The sequence below is a fragment of the Xiphophorus couchianus genome, chromosome 5, assembly GCF_001444195.1.
Source record: "Xiphophorus couchianus chromosome 5, X_couchianus-1.0, whole genome shotgun sequence".
NCBI lineage: Eukaryota > Metazoa > Chordata > Actinopteri > Cyprinodontiformes > Poeciliidae > Xiphophorus > Xiphophorus couchianus.
In genome coordinates this window covers 19,580,776-19,597,089 of record NC_040232.1, presented here as the reverse complement: position 1 = coordinate 19,597,089, position 16,314 = coordinate 19,580,776, and the positions used below count along the sequence as shown (strand labels likewise).

The following is a 16,314-nucleotide window of genomic DNA, read 5'->3' as shown; positions in this document are numbered from 1 at the left end:
GAAAAATAATGATAAATGTGAAGGTCGTGGAGGGAAAGAAAATTTAGAACATGATAAATTGTAAAATATATAAGCATGAAAGGGAAAGATTGAGGAAAATAGTAAGAAGGACAGGCAGAAATTGAGTCTAAATGCTTATTGAGAAATTAAGAAAACACAGAAGATATTTATACATTAAGGAAAGCATTTTTTATTTATATTACAAAATGAAAAAAAATATATATATAGTGGGTTAATGTTCTATACACTCATTTACAGTAGGTGGCGGTATGCACCTTGAAGTTGCTTGAGATCCCCCATAATAGAAAAGAAGAAGAAATGGCGGCGAAGTTTGAATAAAGCGACCGAGAAAGACTTACGCAGGAGACAATGGCACAGCTGTGAGTGATTAAATACAGTAAGTTTCCTGGACTATTTTGGACAGTTTCAATTCCAAGTTTGTCCTGTAGTTTTATATATTGTTTTGCATTTTGAGGCGCTTTAGCACTGAACTGTTAGCATTCGCTAGCTAAGTGGATGTTGCACAGGAAGCCTAGTTTAACTGGTTCAGCTTTTAAAGGGGCTGCATCTTCAGCATTCCGGCCTGGATATGGAGACTAGTTCTAAATTAAGCGGTAATAGTCTGAAGAGTGACTTTGGATTATTTGGTGTTTCCCTTTTCCTGCACCTGGATATTTCTCATTAGAATGTAACCTTGAGCCAGGAGAGGAATGATCGCATCGCCATCTTAGGACACCGTTTGGTTTTTCCTCTTCACCTGAACTGGAACCTGAGACTGGATACTGAACTGCTAAACCAGGTACCGCTTTGCTTTGCTTATTTGCTCATAGGGTGAAATGGCCATTAAACTAAACAGTGAAATCAAACGGTGTACAATATTCCCATTCTTCAAAGCAAGAATATACATTACTGAATAATCTGTGATGATCACAATTTCCTAAGCCTGCAGAAAATAATTGTGATAATGTGCAATATGAACAGGGAAGACATGATATATTTCAGTAGGAAAGAAATGGAAACAAGCTTTTTTCATTTAAAAAAAAAAAATCACAAAACTTCAAGAGCAGGAAGATACTTTTACTCACTGCAGAAGCACAATTCCCCAGTATATTGTCCCTGTAGTAATTTTCAACATATTAAATTTGGATTAACAATAATAGATGAATTACAATCCTAGCTGGCAGGGAAATTATTTTCGCCTAACTAATGAAATTCATGAAATAATGTCTGTAGTGATTCCCACCTCACTTTCTGTCACATTCACACACAAACACTTTGTATGCACATACAAACCCAAAGGAGTTCATTAGGAACTAATAATGGAGGTACTGCCATGTCTACAGCCCAGTGTGAAACCAGACATGTGCTATGTCTTTTACCTGAAGACTCTGATTAAAAAAGAAAAATAGTGCATTTCTATCAATCAAAGCAGAAACGACACATACAAAAATATGTGCAACCAGAAATTCTAAGAATGTATCTAAAGACACCTTGAGGTAAAAGTCACTTTTTTCAAAAAGTGAGACATGGATAAATAGTTTTTTAGAGGGGTGGACAATACAGACTTCTAATTAAATCATAATGGTTTGTGGTGATATTATGATAATGACAACAAAAGAAGAAAGTTGTTGTTGGAAGGAAGTGTAAGAGGTTTGCCACAAATGGAAAACACAAAACATGGAAGAATGTTCTCTCACAAGATACAATCTTTGTTTTGATTGACATACAAATGCTGTGTATAGAGAGAAACTAAGACTCCATACCACCTTGAACCATCCCCACCACAAAACTTACTGGCAGCATGAAGATGCTTTTCTTCTAACGGAACAGGGAAACTGGTCAGAATTCATTGGAAAATCCAAGAAGCTAAAATAGACAGAGCTGAATACAAGATTAACAGAAGAAAACCCTTTAGAGGCTGCAAAAGACTTGACACTCGTGCAGGACATTGACCTAACCCATAATGTCAAAGATACAATTGAATAGTTCAGATCAAATCATGTCGATATTTTAAAATGAGATAGTCAAAGTTCAGACCCAACTACTAAATAATAGCCTAAATATATAACTAAGAATTTTTAGCCAAAGATGCACTCCATCATCTTTGGCTTTGGCTAAGCTTCAGCTAGTTTGGAAAGATGAATGGGGAGGGGGAATAATCAGGTAATCTACTGTAGGTACAAAGCTGGTCAAGATACCACGAAAGACCTTCGGATGTGATTGCAGCAAAATATGGTTTTATAAATATTGGAAATATTTCTATTTGCCAATTGTTTTTGAAAGTTACACATGTGAAAAATATGTAGGGATATGAATACACAGGGTTCCCCCCAGAAAACTTGCTAATCCCGGTGCTCATCCAGTTGCCCGCCATGTATTTGAGTTAAAAAATGTTTAAAGTTGACAGGAAATTTGAAAATATCAATTAGAAGACTGGAAGATTAATACCTAAACACCAACTATAATGTCTTTAAAAAAAGGCAATCATTAAAAAAATAAATAAATACATAAAATAAATTAACAATGCTAAGCCTGGTGGAGGCATAAATAAAGCCTGGTGGCCCGCCAGGGTAATACTACACTGAGGGAAACCCTGAATACACAAGATTCTGTAAATTGAAAAGGGAGCCCATTCAAAGAATATGGTTAACTAGGAAAAATTACATTGACAAAAGAAGCTGGCACTAATCTTTGCATGTTTGTGTTAGCATCACAATGTGTGAGCACTTAGCTCTAGTCAGGTAGAATCTATGTTAATTTACAATTATTATAGGAATGCCATAAAATGAAACTGTGGCAGTTCACAGTGGCACTCGCTCGCCTTAAAAACAGATGAGCCATCTCTTAGCTATATTTTTGTGTGATGTACTAAATTTTTTCACGTTCCACTGATTCCTTTGGAGAACAAAGGTTTCACTGTAATGTTGTAAAATGTTAGGGCACCTCTCCCACTGTTCTTTTCTTTTTTTATCTCACAAAGTCCCTGTAAGTCAATAGCTTGATCGAATTAGACAGGGTGTCCACACACATGTGCTTGCATGCGTGCACATGTGTGTGAAGTCATGGACTTTGTTCATGTGCATATTTATCAGATTATATTTCTGTTTCTCATGCTCACAATTAGAGGTTTTTTTTATGTAGATGCATGCCCATATCAACTGTTTGTGTCTCTGCAATTGTGCATGTGTGTGTGTGCATGATGGTAATCTCAGCATTGTACAGCCAGATTCAGTCACAGCCAATACTGATGCTGGTACCCCATTACAGGACACCTAAATCAGGATGACATGTTCCTGGCACACCCTGTACTAGCCCAAATTGTCCCTGACAGTATCAAATGCATCCCATTGGGTGTTCAACATTAGTCCAGTTTCACTGACCTCTTGTGTAGGGCAAATTGAGATGAATGATATTACAGGAATGAATTATTTTTGAATTGGGAACACTCAAAGACTGAATATTATGATGAAATTTATTTTTCTTGTCTCTCAAAAATGAGAGCAGAAAATGTGACTCAAATAATTCCAAATGAAACAATTAAAAAAAGATGTGAAAGTAAGTGAATTCTAGGAGCATCTAAGATCCATTGAACATTTCATGTTTATTGGAGGAAAAAAATATTCAGAATTTCAAATCTAATAATACAGAGGAGTAATAATTTAATGTTTCTTGTTTATTCATTTCCATTGCACGTTTCTGTGTTGGAGTTTGATTCTACGGACAATGCAGCAGCTTATTAGTTATCCAAGTGGCATAAGTTAGTTTCCTCTGTAGAATGGTTGGACTCAGCCTTAGAGATTGGGTAAAGAGGTCTAACATCTTAGGATTCTGGTCCTCCACATCAAAAGTGATCAACTGAGGTAAATCAAGCATGTCAGGATGACTCCCGAAAACATCCCTTTGGTGGTTTTCCATTCGCGGCCGACTATGAGGACACCTCAGGGCCAGCTGAAGGAACTATGCGTCCCTTCTGGCCAGGAGAAGGGATGCCTTGGGATCCCCAAGAACAAGAGAGAGGGAGAGAGATGTTTGGGTTTCTATCCTAGATTTGCTACCAGATACGCAAAAGATAATTGACGAATGAAAGAATGACAATTAATAGATCCTTCCCGACTATACTGAGTATTCATTGAAATACTTAAATCTGTTTCCTTTCTTGCTGTGTATACTAACATTTTGAAAAATACATGTTGTGTGTGGTTAAACTTAAGAAATTGGGGGAATTTGTATAACACTAAGTCTTGTGATGTCTTCGGAGTATGTGCATCACTTTTACTGGGTTCCTTGTTGGACATAGTGCATTTATACTGAGAACAATAAAGGAATTTCACAATTATAAATCATTATCGATAATACCAAGAAGAGATTTATGTGTCTTAAATCTGACGGTCTATAACATTCTGAACAACAACAAAAAAATGAACAATGGATAAAAAAACAATCAAAAGATAGGGGATTAGATGTACCTGTATATGACTTATTTAAGTGGATAGATCGCAAGGAGGAGATAGTGAGGCAGAGATTTACATGCAAATTATGTTCACTGCTCTCAGATTCAACTCTGCATAGTTTATGTGGTATTCATCTTGTGGGCTCTGGACCACGTGTTATGCTGAATAAATAACCAGCTTTGCAATGATTTCTGTGAAGTTACTAAAAGCAGCCATATCAAGTAATGGAATATTATAAGTTTAATTTTAAGCAATTTGAAAAACATCACACTCTAAAGTCCTTAGTGAGCATGTGCAGCATGTTTGGAATGGTTGACAGAAGTAAATATTTTGGTTTTAATGAGATGTCAGTGTGGTTCAGGTTTCTAAAATTACCTTAAAAGTAACAGTAGGGCTTCTGGAACAGTGGACTTTAGTAAGATACATTACTCCATTTGATTTAAAAAAAAAAAAAGAAATCAAATATAGCCTATCAGAAGACCTCTGTTACCAACTGTAGTTGATTGGTATTGATTTTTACTATTTCTTGGCATGTTGGAGTCATTAGGTTAGCCATGAGCTCCTCTGTATAAGCAAAGAATCCAAATGTCTGGTCTCTGTGCCGGTGCCTAATATCAGACCATCTGTCCGACAACTGAATCTTCACCGAAATTGGATTACGTGAAAGAACAATCACTGTTGTAACTTTGTAGTAGAATCTCCAAAATAGAAAAACATAGATATTGTCAAGATATTGCAGTGACCTGATATCTTTACACTACTTCTTGAGATATGGCAGGTAGCCTTGACTCCTAAAGGCTCCAGCAGCCCCAGGCAGATGGACAGTAGAGAGCCCCATAGAGTGGCCATACACTTGGATGGTATAGGAGCAGTAGTCCCAAGGCCAAAGGGGTACAGGGAGAGACAGGATGACATGCTCCTGGCACACCCTGTACTAGCACCAAATTGTACCTGACAGTATCAAATGCATCCCTTTGGGTGTTCAACATTAGTCCAGTTTCACTGACCTCTTGTGTAGGGCAGGCCAAGCCCAGAACATTGTGACCATGGCGGCCAGGAACGGTCGCCCACCACCCAACTCCAGTAACCAGGAACCCCCCAGCTCAGCCCTTTCCAGCAACCAATAGGTTCCCAGCAGGTGCCCCCAGCTTCTCACCCCACAACCCAAAATACTGTTTCACCACCAGTCCCTCCATGTCAGACCTCCCACCATCCCAGGATGCACCTACATGCCCAATCCACCAAAGGACAGAGGGAGACCCCCATAAGCCTTGCCTCCCATTGCCAAGGTATCAGAGCCCATATCCTCTACAGACCAGATTAACTCAAATTTCTTTTCTTCTTTTTTCTTAATAATAGGCATTCTATTCATGGAAATATTTTCTAATAACTCTGCTGAAAGGTCTTCATTTAGTCTCAGATAAAAGTCACCAAAAGGTGAGAAGTGCCAGAGAACTTGTAGTTAATGGGTAAATTTCCCACACACTTTGGACGTGTTACTTTGTGAAAAATCCATTTGGCACTTCATTTATGGCGTATAGTGTGTTTTATAGAGTATTTTGCGTTGAATAAGTTGTTTATTTGTATTTTAGGTAATAAAGTATTTGTGCCAGTTTTACTCTTTAAGCTAAATTATGTGCTGATAGAGCAACGTCCCATTTATCAATAAGTGAAATTGTTAAATATACATCAGGCTTTGTGTAAGTTTATACGTGCATGCAATTAATAAAAATAATAAGGGTCAGATAGGAGGGCTCCTTTAAGACAAACTAACAGGTCTCAGAGACAGTTCATTGTTCGTTGTTAGCCAGATAAGTACAGCTATATATTGCAATCTATGCACTTTAGTTCTCATCTGAGTTCTTTTTTTTTGTATTTGAGCAATAGAGTATATTTTAACTATATCAGTCCATTCTGCCTGTTAAATATAATGGTCACATACCTAGTGTATAACAACAATCAACAAGATAAAGGTCTAGCATGTTATCAGGTCTAGGTAAGTTGGGCAAGAATGTTGAAATGACCAATGCAATGAGAATTACTGGAGTCTGGCATGTCTTCAATTTTGGAAGATAAAATTGGTTTATCATGGTTCTTTTTGAGATCTTAGTTATTCCTGTCGTCATAATTATTATTGTTAGACATTTGAATAGTTCTCTTTCACTCAACTAGAGTTGGAAAAGAAGTCTCGGGTTTTGACACCAAAGATAAAGTTTCTCAAGCTGTACCACTGCACATGTGAGCTGCCTCACACTCTACAGGACATAGCAAACATAGAGTTTCAATCTGGGGAGGCTGGGAGGGTGTATATAAAGCCTAGCGCACAAAGTGCTATCTTAAATTTTTTACAGGACTTTAACAGGTGTTACTGTGTAAACGCAGTATAAAATTTTCATAACTTGTATTACACAGTACGATGAAATGTGCCACACTGTATGGTTTATTGCTGCAGCAGAACTGGATCAGAGGGGTCTGACAGAGATACTCCAATATTGAATACAGTGTTGTGTTAGAGGTCCTATTATTAGAACTGAACTTTAAAAAGAGGGAGAGGAAGGTTATTGAAAAAAAGACATCAGTGGAAGCACTGATCAGTCGTAGGTTGAAGCTGCAGTCACACTTGTAGAAAATTTACTGGGCTTTTTATAAATTGCTCAGTTTTTCTAATAAGCCATCTTTAATAATAAAAGTTAAAAACTTAGGTGTCAATCTGCCAGACTGGCTGTGAGACAAACCTATTCATAAACAAAGATTTTCTTAGATTTTTCTTACCCGAGTTATTGTCTGGTAATTGCAGAGTGTGAGGAACTTCAAATGCCGGTGGACCTGTGGCTACTACAGAGATACTCTGTCTGTGTAGCAGAAGTTTCAAATGAAAAGTAGATGTTTTGTTTTATATCAAGAAGGAATTAAATAACATTTAATAAATCTTTCTCACAATTCAAGCCACTGTGACAGACTGGCGACCTGTCCAGGGTGTACCCCGCCTCTTGCCCGAAACGTTCGCTGGAGATAGGCACCAGCACCCCTCCCGACCCCACTAGGGACTAGGGTGTACAGAAAATTGATGGCTGGATGGACAATTCAAGCCAGTAAGTAGTTCTATATCTTGTTTTCAATTTTGTCATAAACTGATTCAGTTGTTTGATTTATTCAGAATTCTATTCTCTTGACAAGTTTAAAATTTGTCAAGAGTATAGTTTAGATTATCTGAGAATATTGTTTATGGCTTAAGATTGCCAGTCTATTTTCTTTTCCAAGTGTTGTTTTTTTTGTACAAAATAAAAATAAAAATCCAGATGGTTTGTTTGAATGAACCATATGGCATGTCAGGTTAACAAAACGGAGGCACCGTAAGCCGTTTTGTTTTCATAACACTTCATTAGGGATATTAAAGTAAATCAATTTTGAAAGCTTCTCTGTGTTCAGCTTCAACAGATCCTCTGGCCTTTTGACTCATGTTTTCTGCTTTCGTTCACAAGGGTCTGACACATTTACTCTCTATGCTTAAAAAATCAATATCAAAAATGTGTTTATTAAACATCAAGCAGTGTTGGATATAAATTGTTTCTGAATGAACTATTAAATGGTTGGTAGTTCTCATTTTCTTTTTCTTAAGACAAGTCAAACTTGTTTTATTGTGTTAAAACATACTTACTAAATGCTACATACTAGAGTTACAAAATACAAGTCCATAAATGTTAAAATCAATTAAATTGTGACTATGACTAAATTATGATGATTATACATTGCAATACTATGACCTTATTGTCAGCAACTCACTAAATGAAGGCTAGCCGGCTGTGTGTAAGGCTTAGAATATAAAACTCTAATTTCTCAAAAATGTATTCTTTTAGAACACTTCTTCTGTTTGAAGTGCATATCAGGTTTTTCACATATCAGTGCTTGCTACCTTCTCCCTGCAGGATGTAGCCATGGCCTTCTGTTTTGAATACAAACCAAATTCATATTAGTCAACATACCTACTTAAGAGATGGCTAATTAAATCCTAGTCAAACCGGTGAAGTGAAGAATGCATATGAGCTGACATATGACACATGTTTCATTATTAGCCTACAGTCTGACAAAAACTCTTGAACCTCATATAATTTGTAGATTACAGATGGATATCGAGGTTGATATCATTGAGGCAATGATAAGATCAAATAGTTGATTCAAAGGGTTGAATTAACTATTAACTATCACTTTTGAATGTGAAGTAAAATTAGAAGAATATTTAACCAAAGTTGTTTAATATTTGGTGTCATTTGTCAAAGAATATTGATCTCAAGTTACATCATATATCAAAATTATAACAAGTCCTTTGAAAATTAAACATAGGGGCTATATTTGTGTCTTATTGACTGTAGTTCAGCATCTTTCCAATCAGGTCAATTTCTTAATTTTATACGCGTATTCGACCCTTTCCTGACGTGACAAATTTTGATGTATGATTTGAAGCTTAAATGAAACAACCTTTAATTGGGATACATATGTTTTTTTTATTGTAAAGTAAGCAAGAGTTCTTGTTGTTGCTGACAAAAACCCAGTTACTAAAGCATAGATGTCTTCATCACCTGAAGCCTTTTATTCGGCGTCATTTTGGGTACCCACAGAGGTAAAGAAACCGACTACTCGTTATCTCCTGGAGTTAGCACCTGCTTCAGAGCCTCCTATTGATGCTAAAGATCTTGCTCTTTTTTTGCCTTTTGTCTTCACTGCATTTGATCCTGTTTAAAATCTGAAACACTTTGATTAAATCTGAACTGGAGAATTCTACACTGGGCAGAGAAATTCTTTATGACACATTTTGTGATTCGTTAAAATGTATTTATTTTTTGTGAAACTAAAAATAGCTTTTTTAATACTTTATAATTTTTGGCATTAGGACCACTTTATAGAGGCACATGAGAATCACAATGCATGGACTCATCAATCCAGGAATGGATTTTTCCACAGTTGTTATGGATTTTCTTACAAGAAATAACGAGAGTCAGCATGAATTTATTGTGAGAATTATATTAGCATGTGTAGTAAGCCAGTCAAACTAACATATACCACTGACTGAAATACTTCACTGAGAACAATATGCAATTTTTTTGTGTGTGTGTGAATATCAGCTTAAAATAATTCTTTGTTAGTAGCAAAGCAGGTCAAGAGCAACACAGTTTAGATTTTTTTTTTCCCAAGGTAAAATTAGTCTAGCAAGATTTGAGGTTGAGGGAAGATGAAGATGGGCAGGCTTTTGTTTTACTGAGTTAGGACGTCTGCTAAAAATCCCCCTCAAATCAGACAAATTATACTTTTTAAAGCCCAGACTAGGAAAGTACTAGGGTCATGGCTTTGAGCTGATATTGGCTTTAGTGCCTCAAACATATTGTATCTTTTATTACATTTAAAGCTTTCTTTAAATCTTGAAAATTCAGTGGTGGAAGGCGCCTTCAGAGGATTTAGAGACTCAGAAGTAATAAACCGACAAACAAACTCCACAAAAACATACAAATATAATTAATTTTTTTGTAATCATATGCTGCCTATCACTAAAGGACTAAATGGTTAATGACCACATTTCAGGTTGCACATCTTTCATTTAATATGGTGATAATCTATTAAAACAATACAAAACTTCCCATCATTAAGCTCAATGATGTCAAAGCCTTTAAACAATAATAATAATAATAATAATAATAATAATAAAAATCAAGTAAAGAATGTGTTATCATCCATAAACAAGGTTATTCTCTATTTTTAAATGGAAAGATTAAATAAATTAACAAAACGTTTTTAATGAGTTAATTTAAAACCACATGTTTAATTTGTTCTATTGGTTAAAATTCTTTCTTTAGCAAAGCAGAGAAAAATACAGTATTTAATTAGGTTTCTAAATATTTTTATGTCAAAATCTTGGTTTGAAAACTAATTAGAAAACTAAAGCTGACAGCCAAATAGTTTGTTTTTCTCTAAAATAAAAAAGGTCTTTCAGCTTTAAGCCACAGTCCCGTTTTTAATTGAAAATAATTATTTCCAAGTCTTCAGTTTTTAAGAACCAAATGGTCTTATTTAAAGGAATCTGTTTTTTCTCAGAGAAAAGGGAAAAAGAAATTATAATTTAAAATTTTGAGCTAATTACAGTTATGGACAATTTTTAAGGTAGTTGCAGACACATGATGAATCGTCATTTACATGTTAACATTTGAATGTAACCATTGAGCCAAACATAAATTGATTTTGCTGAGTGAAAGCAACTATATTTACAAAACTATACAGCAGAGTAAATAAAGAGGCACAACATGTTTCTCAGTGCATATACAGTGAACCTCGTTTTTCGCGGGGGCTGCGTTCCGAAAAGAACCCATGATAGGTGAAATCTGTGAAGTAGTTACCTTTATTTTTATTACAATTATTATAAAGCATAATTTTAAATACTCTACATTGAAACCAAAGAACAAAGCCTGTTTTCAGGCCTAAGCATTTTTTTTAACAAGTAGAACGCTTTCTTACAAATAACTACAGTAAAATAATCATTGTAATCATCAATATGAAATACAATAGGACAAATTGTGACTCGCGTATTTCACTGTTCCTCTGACTGTGATGCTGCGGCCTGACTCCTCTCTGGTGTCTTTTTCTTCTGAAGCCTGTGGTGCAGGTGTGTTTTTTCGAGAGAAGAACATAGTTATCGGTAGTTGTTGTCGCTATTTTTTCTTCTTTGCAAAAATATTTGCCAGCATTTTCCAAGCCGTATATTTAAATACCGTAACGTTATTGACACACAGGTAGAGAAGAAGCGCGGAGACTGTTCAGCCAATCAGGACGCAGAACACAATGCACTGTGAAAAAGAAAACTGCACGAAAAACTCTGCGAAGCTGTGAGGCCGTGAAAGGTGAATCGCGTTATAGCGAGGGTTCACTGTAGTATTAATGATACTGAAGTGAGGCTTCTAAGTAGTTAATTCAATATGCTACTTAGAAATGAGGCTTCTAAGTAGCATTTTTTTTATTTCACATCATGTTTCTAGAACATAAAAACAATTGGAGTGGTATTCTCAGTCATAGATAAATAAATAAAGACTCAGTCAGTTATATGAAACAAAGTGTGGAGGCAAGAGTAATAGAAATTGAACACACATAATGAAATGATTTTTTTTATTTAGCAGAAAAGCTTCACAATGACAACTTCTAGATGTCCTCTTTTTATTTTTCTTATTTATGGAGAAACTCAAATATGTTGCTTATTCTTGATGTTTTTCTTTTGTTTTGTTTTTTCAGCTGTGGATACTTGAGTGGTGAACAAATGTGTTTAAATCTGTTACTCATTGTTGTCATGAAAAAAACTTAATTTGCTAATTCAAGAGCTTTCCCAAGCTCTACACAAGTTGTCCTTGGATCGAGGAAAACACTTCTGATTATTCCTTTGACTCATTAGTCAGATTTGTTGTGATCTGACTAAAGGTTCTTACTGGAAAATTCTAAAATTTAGAAATACACCCATAAGTTCTGCCATCAGTATGTTTTATAACAAGTTTGCAGGGGTTTTTGCTTTTGCTCATTATTTGATTATTCTTATGCAGTACCTGAGCAAAGAGAAATTAATTTATTAACTATCAATTAAGACTAAAGGAGCAGCGTTGCTTTCCAAAACATGAAAGATTTCAGCCATTCTCATGGATTTTCCTGCTCTTTTGCTGCTGGTTCTTGCAGGTGCTTTTCATCATGTGTTCAAAGCTTATCCTGCCATTCTATTTCCCAGACATAACTCATCTTTTGCATGTATACACCCAATTAAGATGTTCTATGTTTTTTGATAAACATGTTGCACCTAATAGTTATTTTTACTACCGCATTGTGAGGTCTTAAATATGCATGGGATTTCATTGTATACTCGCATCACTTTCTTTTTCAAGTTTCAAATCAGCCACTATCAATCTTCAACAACCAAATCGAACTAAGACATATTCCCTTTCATAAACTAAACTTTGGGGATTTTTACCTTAGGGCATTTAGGTTTAAGGTCTAATCCCTTCAGATATGGAAGTCAAACACAATTCTTCTGCAAAAATAGAAAAGAAAAAGATGTGCATCCTTAACCCAGCTCAGAGATGATTATCTAAAGGTCAGCCCACCCTTCTCTCATCCTTTCTTCTATTATTCTGACTTTTTTTCACCAGTTAGTCTGGTGGCATAAAGAGCACCAGTTGGCCTGAACACAGACTGAGTGCCTATCAAGGAGTATCAGCCATCAGCCTCTCAGAAACTGAGGTTCTTGCCCAAGAAATGAAGTATGGATTTCTAATTTAGGAGAATGGTTGGAGATGTGGGTCAAAGTTGCATTCATTTCAGACTGTCTCAATCCCATCATGCTTTCGATCACCTTTTAGTTGAGAAATACATATCGGGCTGTGGTTATAATGGATGAGAGGACCACTGATGGCTGGTTAAATGAGAGGCTTGCATTATGTATTAGCTTTATCCTGTGGAAGAGTAGCTGTGAAGATAATCACTGTCTGATGATTGTCATTTCTTTTGTTCCCAATGTGCCCTCTCAAAATGGTAGTTACATAAGCCGTACACTTTCTTTTGTGCGGCGGAAAATGGGAAAGACGGGAGGAGAGATGAAATAGATGAAATAAAAATCAAAAAGGTGAATATCCAGAATAAGGTCTTTGGTGACAGGGGGCCAAAACCTCCATGTTTTTGGCAACCTAAAGAATGCAATACATAATATTAAAGGGAAATAAGTCAACCAGAAACCAGAAACCAGTCTAATTATAGATAGCATCACACCTGCCTATCAAATTACAATGCATTCTTTTTACTTTGCTTTTCCAGATCTGCGTTGCACATGGCAGGTGCATGTGCAGCAGTCATCTGTCAGGTATTTCTCACAGTAGAACAGCACAGGCAAACATGTGCGATCAGCCTGAGACACCTTTTCACACCTGCCTGGTATAGAAGCAAAGGCCAGGACCAAAGACTTTTCCCCTTGGTCTGGCACCAAATTTAACCCAACCGACATGTGCAAAAGCGTTTCTCTCGGGCAGAGTGGAGAAAAAGGCTAACCCTTTAACAAGAGTGAAGGACATGGTTTACAGAGAATTGTGTAAAGCTGCTGAGCAATACGTTAAAGAGAAGACTTCATTCATTTATAATAAACAGCAGTTTATTTGGTTTGCATGGGTCAGGCACACTTGGCTTGCTGATCAACTGAAAAACCCTGAAATGTTAAATGCTAGTAATTATAGTGTATAAAGATAAAAATAGGCTAAAATTTCAAAAATGAAACAAATAAATATTAGGGATGCTGTGGTGTAGAAAAATTGTTGAACTAGTAAAAAAACAAACTGATGGCAATTATAACAGTAGTGGATAGTTGGAAAGGGGAGTTTTGTCCACAGCAAACACAAGACCCCTCTACATAGTTAAAACACCAGATTGGGAGGTAGAAAAACCTTTTCAATATTTTCAGTATTAATATATTTACATTGATAGCATTAAAAATCTAATCTTGTTTTTAAGCCCTCTCAAAGTATATTATACCAAGTCATTAATTTGGCCTCCAACATGGTCAGTGAAATTAACTGTGCTACTTGAGTGGCACAATTGCTGTATTCATAATAAGACAATATAATTATACAATTTTTTTAGATGTATTCACATAAAATCTTTTGAGTTTCTGAACTACATTGTTCAAGCTCAGGCTAAAAGCTAAAATTTCCAACAGTTTAATTTATTTTATCTAATAACACAACTAAATGGGTTCTTTTGTCTTTACAAAGTTTAGTTAGTAAATGATTTATTAATTCAGCTTCTAATTTCACAGGCCAAGCCACTTCACTGAATTCCTTTGAATAAAATCTTTATTTCAGTTTAATATTTCCAACCTGAATGGGATGTGTGCTCATTTTAGGTCAGCCCTCCAAGAACCTTCCCTATGAAGGGTTGTTGAACATATTTCCAAGCAACAGAGCCAAGAACAACACCTGCCAGGCTAAAAATAAGTGTGAAAAGCTTCTAATTGAACATTTGCTCAAAATGAGACCTATCATTATTTGCATTTTAAGCCAGAATAACTGAAATGTATTTCAGTTCATCTGCTTGCTGCATATAAATTGAGTCAGTCTTTATTTCCAAACAAAAATATGTTCTTTAATGCAGTTTATTATTATTTTTTTTTACAAATACTTTAATACAATAAACAGTTAATGTATTTATCACTTTCTTGCTGTTGAAAAAATTAAGTTTTGTTTCATATTTAAATATTCTCAAGAAATGGCAAGAAGATTGCAACATTGGACCATGCAGTTATTACTAATGAGGAACAAGGCTGATTAAGAGTATCTTGACTGATTTTTAAAATTTTATTTATTTATTTTTTGATATAATACAATGTTAAGATTGGCTCTTGGTGAATATTAATGACCATTTTTCTGGTAGTTTGGCTCCAAAATAAATTGACTAAAAGGATTACAATGTAGTTTATGCTTTATGAAGTGCTGGGCTGGCTATGATTCATTGTAATCTTTTTAGATGGGAGTCATTATTTTAAAACAAAAGCTTCAGTATACTTAAGTATTTTAGAGGCCTGTACAGTATGGATTTCCCTTTTGCATTACGGGGAAAAAGTTGACCCATCCCCTCCCATTACAGGAATTTAACAGTGTAATGGTAAATATATGTGATGGGTCCATATGTTCTTTAGGTTGGGGGTCTACTTGGTATATAGTAGAACAGGGAAAATAAATAAGTGGTGGTCCATTTACTCATTTAAATGGAAAACAGGTCTCACAAAACATGCCGTTTACACCTAGATATAATTTTTCTTCTGGTAACCATGTTAACATTAAAAACAATAAAAAATGTTCTTCCAGTTTGAGCTAGCCCCCCCCCAATAATTGTTCAAAATGCAACAAAAGTAAGGGTAGTTGAGTGGAGAGCAATTGATAAATGTTTCACTACTAAAGCTTACAACATGATGCATGAGAAGCAGAATTAAAGTCTTAACCAAAATATTACTCTCAAGGGCAAATTCTCCCTTTAGGAAGCCTAAATTGGACACACTGGAAGGAATGAGAGGGGATTTTATGTTATTGAAATATCTTTATTTACAGAATTTTAATTTTAAGACGTCAATGATAAACTGCATCACATCTGGTCATAAAAGATTCAGTAACTAGATAAATGGTAAATGGCCTGTATTTGTGTAGTGTTTCATCAAGTCCAAGGACTCTAGAGTTATGCACACATTCAGACACTGACTCAGAAACTTGCTAAAACCGGTGGTCAGGGTGCCAAGGCAGTCCACCAGGTTTTTGTACTAAAAGACATCAAGTTAACAGGGAATGTAAAAATATTACTGGGTAATTATATTTTACGGGAAGAGATCGCCCGTGAAAGGCTATTTAAACCCACAACTATAGAGTCTTAAAAACAAGAAATCAAAAAAATGCAATTAAAATGAATATCAAATTTAATTCAAATTAAAACAGCAGCTCCAGAAGGCCCTCAGGCCTTCAAGGTCCCCCATCAATTCTAGTATTTTAACACAGACCACAGATATGTAAATAAATACTTTTATTTATTTTAAAGCAATTCAATACATTTTCTGCTAACAGTACCCGATGGCTCTTTCTCTCGTGTTATTTTCTAAATGTTTGTTATCCTCCTCTCTTAGTGTAACCTCGAGATCGGCCCATTTAACAGATTTGTCTAACCTTTGCATGGGTTATAGAAAGTAAACTCCCAATTTGTGCCAGTAAATCAAATTGTCTAAACATTTGGCTGAACTTTGGGGAAAGTTTAAGAGATAAAATAGGAATTCACTAGAAGAAGAACAGCCTTATCATAGCAAAGGATAGGGATGTCA

General features: G+C 35.5%; 1 long non-coding RNA gene across 3 annotated transcripts in view; it reads left to right on the top strand.

The window, feature by feature from the left end:
* Positions 1 to 301: 301 nt before the first annotated feature.
* Positions 302 to 16,314, top strand: part of LOC114144081 (uncharacterized) — a 45,651-nt gene continuing 29,638 nt past the window's right edge. For 2 of the 3 annotated variants that reach the window (XR_003595401.1, XR_003595402.1), the window contains exons 1-3: positions 302 to 397; positions 686 to 799; positions 7,398 to 7,543. This is a non-coding gene — a long non-coding RNA (uncharacterized LOC114144081). The remainder of the gene's footprint in view (positions 398 to 685; positions 800 to 7,397; positions 7,544 to 16,314) is intronic. The other variant, XR_003595403.1, reaches the window with a different exon arrangement.